This window comes from Thamnophis elegans, chromosome 2, assembly GCF_009769535.1.
Source record: "Thamnophis elegans isolate rThaEle1 chromosome 2, rThaEle1.pri, whole genome shotgun sequence".
NCBI lineage: Eukaryota > Metazoa > Chordata > Lepidosauria > Squamata > Colubridae > Thamnophis > Thamnophis elegans.
Genome location: NC_045542.1, coordinates 10,866,591 through 10,874,095, shown reverse-complemented (window position 1 = coordinate 10,874,095; position 7,505 = coordinate 10,866,591).

The following is a 7,505-nucleotide window of genomic DNA, read 5'->3' as shown; positions in this document are numbered from 1 at the left end:
GTCAGTTGTGAAGCATTACGTGGCCATGGGGGATGCTGCAAGGACCAGAAGTGTGAAAAACAGCCATGTCATATATTTTTTCACTGTTGTAACTTTGAACAGTTACTAAGCGGAGTGTTATAAGTCAAGGACGGCCTGTATGATTTGTTGGTGAAGAGAGTGGATCATGTTGTGATGTTCTATGGGGCAATGTTAATGTATTTATTCATTTTGTGTCATGATTGAGGGAGAAGACCTTTCTTCAGCATATCCATAGATCTTGTGGGGAATTTCTATTGGAAAAGTGATGTCTGGTAATATAGAATCATAATAACTTGGAATTATTAACAGAGGTGGATCTCCAGTTTGTCTAGAATTCTCTTCTGGTCTACGTGATTAATTCCCAGTTTTTCAGCAGGCATCCTGTGGTGGAAGGAAATTGTCCTGTGCATTAATGTTACTTCAAATTAGTTTCCATAAGTTAGTTTCCTGAAAACTTAGAAGTCTGATTTAAACACATGGTTACTCATAATGCAGAGAAGCCATTTTCCCAGCTAGATGACCTGAGCTATTACTTGAAGAAGCAATAAGGAAGCCTCTTTTCTGTTGGCCACCGCCCTATTATCCTGCTGGAGGTGAGGGTCACCCTACACACTCTTGGCCTTCCAGAAGAGCACAAGTAAGTGATGCTGAGAAAGCACCTTGAGAGAATCCGAGATGTTGAAGAAAATAGTTCAACCCCATCCAGAACACAACAAAATTTGTATACATGGATCATGGCTAGCATTGAGAATGCAAGAGATCTTGAGTTAACGATAAACAGTTCAATGAATGTATCAACACTGTGCCTCTGCTGTAAAAAAAGGGCAATGGTATGTTACGAATGATAAAATAGGTTATAATGTCCTTATATAAATTGTGTGACAGTATCTGGAATATTGTGTGGGTTTCTGATTACTACGTCTCAAAAAGGATATAGTGGAGCTGGAGGAGGAGGGCAACTACGATCATCCAGGGACAAGAGCTTTCATGAAGAAAGGCTAGAATGTTTGGGGGATTTTTAATCTAAAAAGAGCAAATGAAAGGTGATATGACAGATTTGTAGAAAACTATATATGGGGTGAATAAAGTGAAAAGGGAGAAGCAATTTTCCTCTTCCCAAAATACTAGAAGCAGAAAAAACCCAATAAAATTTGAATCCTAGAAAAATCCAGCAATGCATATAATAGTATCTAAGAGAGGGATATAAATCCCAGTCTAATCATTCCATCTTTATTAAATCCAGCCCCAGTGATTCCTAATTATTTCACAAGCGAAGGCTGCTTACAGAACGCATGCCTTCTCATTTGATCAAGCCAAATGGTTTAACTATGAGAAGCATAGTTAAAAAACACTCTCTAGTAGGAGAGGATGATGTTATACTTGGTCCCTATAACCACAGATGATACAGTGTTAAATCTAACCCATAAAAACATTCTGTGTAAACTCTGATTAAGAGAAATATTTAAAATGTTCTACTAAATGGTGGCTAAATAACAGTTCCTGTAAATAATAAAGTCTACGCTGCTTTTATTGCTGAAAGTGGTGCTTTCTTGTACCCTTGGAGCAAGAATTGAACTGGGAGGTCACAGGAACTATGCTTTTCTTCAAGGGAACAATTGAGAAGGGAGGGGAGACAACCTCTCTCACTGTATTTTAAATCAGTACCTTAATTAGCAAATTCTCAAATCAGCCTGTATAGAGAAAATACCTGCTTTCAGAGACCAGAGTGTTTTTAACACAACAAGAATTGCAGCTCATATAATCCAGCATTCATAAATTTCTATAAGCTTCTTATACTCTGTTGCTATACAGTAAAACAGTGTTTTTCAACCTTTTTTGTGCAAAGGCACACTTTTTTCATGAAAAAAATCACGAGGCACACCACCATTAGAAAATGTTTAAAAAATTTAACTCTGTGCCTATATTCAATATAGGCGGGTGTTTTTCCCACGGCACACCTTACACTATGTCACGGCACACTAGTGTGCCGCGGCACAGTGGTTGAAAAACACTGCAGTAAAAGACTAAAAAGATACTATATAAATAATGGGTTGCATTATTTAGAACGCCGAAATAGAAAAGGTATTGATCAGTTAGTGACTTCAAGTGTTACCTGAAGCACTTGAAGTCATGTTTATGCACTCATAACATCTAGTCAAATGGAAATGCAATAAATTGCGAAATACTTTGTGTAAGAGCTTTTCAAGGAAGGGCTCATTGTGCAAATCAAATCAAAGTCCTGGATTTGTTACTTCTGTGGGAATTGAAATGTGCCAGTGACACATTTTATACCAAAGAGTTCAAAATGTGTTTCTCCTGCTGCTGGTAACTTACTCCTAACTTGGGAGCTTTGTTCCACTGCATTGAGAATATCCAAGTTGCATTCTGAATTTTTCAATCCATCAAATACTCTGCCATGGCACTTTCTATGAATACCCTTCCCACCCTCATGTTAAATGGGTTCAAATGCAGAAGGGGACAAAAAATACAGAATAAACAATTTCTTATTATGTAATAGGCAACTGATAAAAGCTGCAGACTTAGTTCAAGTGGGATTATTTTACTGTTTTATGTCAGGAACAATGATAAATGGAATTTTAATTTTGAGATTTGAGACATTTTTAAAATGACTAGTTCATCCCATAAAATACTGATGTAGTTTATTATTTGATTGCCACTTCTCCAACATCATTACCTGCCATGCTACAACATTAACTGAACAAGCTTTTAATAGTCATCCAGGTCCCTTTCTCATTCCTTACCTGTGATCCTGTCCTTGGTGCTGAAGTGTTCTCACCTCTCTGTCCCAGCCATGGCCGCAGGGTCTAGGGAGCCTGGAAGCATCCTCTTTTCTTTGTTTGTATTAATTCTCTTTTTTTGGAAAAGGTGGAGAAAAATATTCCAAGTGCTCAGAGTTCTGGAACCAAAGTCACTATTCGGGCAGCTTTGATCTGCCCTGATCATAACCTTACAATCTAGCAACTCACTGCTCTCTCAGCCAGATTTGGTGCCAGAACCAAAAGTTCTGGCTGCCAGCCCTCCTTCTGTAACCCAGCAGATGTCTCGGTATCTGTGCAAGATTTGGAGTCTGCCTGTTCTTCAGCTTTGCTTTGATTGATATATGTATACACATGTGCCTGTGTAGGAGAACTCCAGACGGCCTCCTTTGTGCTTTTCTCCTTTATGCTTTCTGTTCAGAGAGCCCTCCTGCTACATCCCACACAATGCTGCCTCCTCCAGATTTTGTTTCTGACACCCCTCTTGCTGGGATATGAGCCAGCTTTGATGGTCTCTCTTTGCCTTCACTGCTTCTCACTTTGGGATGGTGTTAAAAAAAAAAGTTGGAGCAACAGAGGATGCATCCAGAGATTTCTGTAATTCTTTGATGAAAGAAAAAGAAACGAGGGAGGGAAGGAAGGAAAGAAAGAAAGGTCATGCCTATTTTGCTTTCCCAGGATTGGTGACACATCTTTTATTGCTTTTCTTATAAAGCAATGGGAGGCATGTTTTATTTTAAAGCATATTCTTTGAGTTGCAAAAGAGTATGTTTTGTATGAAAATTGCACAGGAATAAGGTGTGGTTATACTGTTGTAGATGCTAATCTGTAGCTGAAATTTCTGATATTTCAGTGCTATTATCTCTTAATTTGGCAGCATATTTTCCTCTTATTCCTCTTATTCCTTTTCAATCTTAGCCACCTGTTCTGACCCCCTCCTCCGTTCAGTAACGAAATCCGAGACAAGCGTAAAATGGAATGGAATAACAAGACCAGATTCTCGGTGGCTGAAAGCCAAATAAACAAACAGATAAGGACTTTGGCAGCAAGTCCGACAAACCGTGGCAGCAATGCAAACAAACTCTAGCAGCAATCCAGCCTGCCAAGTTAGTTTCTCTTTAGTCAAAGTGTTGACTTCTGCAAGAAGGATGTAGCACAAGCAGTCTCTTTTATAGTCTGGAAAGGAGCTTAATGACCATCAGCTAAGTGTAATTACCTCCTGTAATTACGTAGGAGTAGCCCTTCGACAGCGTGCATCCCAGAACAACTCACAGTTGATTTCTGGATCACTCTCTTGTCTCCTCCCCACTGATCCAAGGCTCAGGCGCCACTGGCCAACCAGTGTCTCTGCACCCTGCTCGGAGTCGGAACCCTGTCCAGGGTCCTCCACATCCTCCAGGGCCAACTCATAGGGCCCCTCGCTGTCAGAGTCTGGTGGCAGCTCCAACGGCTCCTGCTGGGCCACCCATCCCAATTTGCAGATCCAAAAGACAATTACCATATCTATGATTGAGATTGCAGAGATTAATGGTGGAGAGTGATGGATCCTAGTGAATCCCATTGTTTTCTTTTTTCCAGGACCAATTCCATCATTAGCCACAGATGGTAACTGTGATGAGGTGGCCAGACTGAATTACAGTTTATCCTTTTAACCCTTTTCTTCCTTAACCTCATTCTGCATTGATGGTAAATTTCTCCATATAGTTAAACACCATCTTCACTAATATGCAGTAGAAATCGTAATTGTCAATGTAAGCTCTGGTGTCAATTGAAAATGAGGGTGTGAGGAGTGAAATGTGATAAAATGTCCTCCTAGACAAATCTAGGTTTGCTATTGACCCAGTATCACTGAAGATGGTGAGAATAATGACAAAGTGTGCGTGTTGGTGTAATACACAATTTATTAATGAGGCCAGATATGAATAGACTCTTAACTGTTCAGTTGCTTGCTGGGATTTTATGATAACTATCTTATACTGTATTGACGTAGAACTTTGCTAGTGTAGCAACCAGTAGTAGGGATTTCAAAAAGCCCATAGGGTAAACGGGCTTGCCTGGAATGTAAGGTACATTTTTCCACCAATAGGACTTTTTTTTTAAAAAAGTACATTACTTTATTAAAGGAACATTGTTCTCTTGGCCATATCCAGACTTCGTTTTCATTAAGAATAGGAAAAATGAAAATTTCAACCTTAAATACAGTTACAACAGTTCATTTAGTGACTGTTTGAAGCTACAATAGCACTGGAAGAAGTGACTTATGACAATTTTTTACACTTATGCCTGTTGCAACATTTTCATGGTCACATGATCAAAATCCAGAAACTTGGCAACTGACCTATGTTTATGACAGCTGCGGTGTCCGGTGGGTGGGTGGGTGATGAACACCTTTTGCAACCTTATGAGAAGGAAAGTCAACGGGGAAGCCAGATTCACTTAACAACCATGTTACTAACTTTACAACTGCAATGACTCACTTAAGAATTGTGGCAAGGCAAGTGATAAAATGGGGGCAAAACTCACCTAACAAAGGTCTCGCTTAGCAACAAAAATTTTGCACTCAATTGTGACTGAGACAAGGACAATCATGTAGTGCATTCCCCCCCCCCCTCTACATGCTGGATGAGGATTGCCTTTGAAGACAGGAAGTGCAAGCTGTACACATTCAGTGGTGGAATCTTCTTTACGATTACTCTTATCAGACAAGCAGGTGTTGATCTTGTTCAAATCAGTCCCTCGCTAATACAGCTCCCTCTTTCTAGGGCTCCTTGAAGCAGTACCACAAGGCAGATGTGCTTAGAAAAGAGTTCTAGCTTTCAATAAATATTTGCATGCTACTTATGAGACACTGCCAACTATATTTTGCCAAATCTAACATTGTACTTTAAAAAAAAAAAGCATTTCTCTTCATTCAGTCACAAGAGAAGCAATTGAAAAGGAGTCACGTTGTGCTGTACTGTGTGTATAACAAGTGAATGAATACAATGGTGCTGTTGAAATCATTCAAGTTGAAATTAAACAGAATAAAAGCAGGGACCCATTGTCCACTATTGAGCACCCAAATAAGAATACATACATACATGCATATGCATACGCACACGCACGCGCACACACACACACATATATATACATATATACATACATACATACATACATACATTGATAATGGATAAGAGCCTGTGGCCTAATGGCTAAGATGTCTGCCTAGTATGTAATATAGCCCAGGTTCAAATCCCAGCAAGGGTATGGCTAGCTGATGAGAGCTAAATAGCTTGAGATAGATCTATACTAGTCTCCCTTTATTTATTTATCAGCACAAATAAAAAACAAACAAACACACACACACACAATGTATTCCAGATAAAATGTTCAGATATTTTTAAGAGATACAAGATAGTAGAGATGGGCGAACTGAAATACTCTGCCATCTGTTGGTAGATAAATTCAAACAAAGTCATCCAAGGATGAAAAATGGAAGACAGCCAAATTGAACGTGCCTGCACAGAAAAAGCGAGGAGAAAATCTAAAAAAATCCAAAGGAATGACTATGAGAGTGGACAGGTCACCAGATCAAAGAGACAGAAATGGTGTCAGGAAAATAAAAGCTCAGAATGGTTAAAGGTGTGCATAGGAAGTGATATTTATAACAAAAGGAACAATATATTGTTCAGCGAAGAACGCAGAAGGGAGAAAAAACATTTAAAGTATTCAATTCCTAACTTGGGTCAGACTGAGAAAAAGAGTTTACTAGAGAAACATAAAGAAAGCAATTAAAAATAATTTCAACATGAGCTTGACCAAAACAGGGAATATATATTGATCTTTATTGAATTCAGATTTTCAGGGCTAGATAGATTGCATCAAAGCTCCTGAAGAAAGCAGGCCAAATCTTTTTTTGTTTGTTTATTACAATAATTTATTAATTAAATTTATATGCCTCTCATATTACTATTCAACAACTCCCAGGCAAATGATAAAAACATAAAATAATTAAAAATAAGAAAGATTAAATAGAAACTAAAAACCAAGAAGACAGCCAACATAGGGGTGGGGATCTTCTCTCTATCCTCTCAACTACCCCCAGCACAGAGTATCCTCATTGGGACCCCCAGGTCAACAGTCAAAGTCAGATTTTAACGCTTTTCTGGAAGGCCAAGAGTATGGGGTGAACCTCGTCTCCTGCAGGAGAATCGGGTCCGAGCCAGCAGGAAAGATTCTTCTGCACCAGCAGGAAAGATTTATTCTTCTGAAATTCTTTGATAGACGAAATCTTAAACAGGCCTCTTCTTCTGGAGCAAGTTGGATGGACCAATCCCATTAGGGGCTCCTCAGATATTTTTATCCTTGAAAAATCTGGAGAAGAGGGGCATCCCCTGTGGAGGATGGCAAACATTCCTATTCCCTCTGCCGCCCCTCGCCCCCCAATTTTACACACTATAAGACAGCTTGTCATCAATAACAGAGAAAATTGTGAAGGAAAAATTAAAGCTGTACACTTCTAGAAAATGGTTTGCTATCTACTAGAAATGAATTTGTCATGGAGAAGATTTGCTGGATTATATTTCATGTTTTGAATAGATCCCTAGCTATATACGGATTAGTCTGACAAGTAAAATATAGACTTTTGTCTTAACATCAACATTTCCCCCCACAAATAGAATAGAATAAAATAGTTTGTGGGCCAAGTGTGATTAGACACACAAGGAA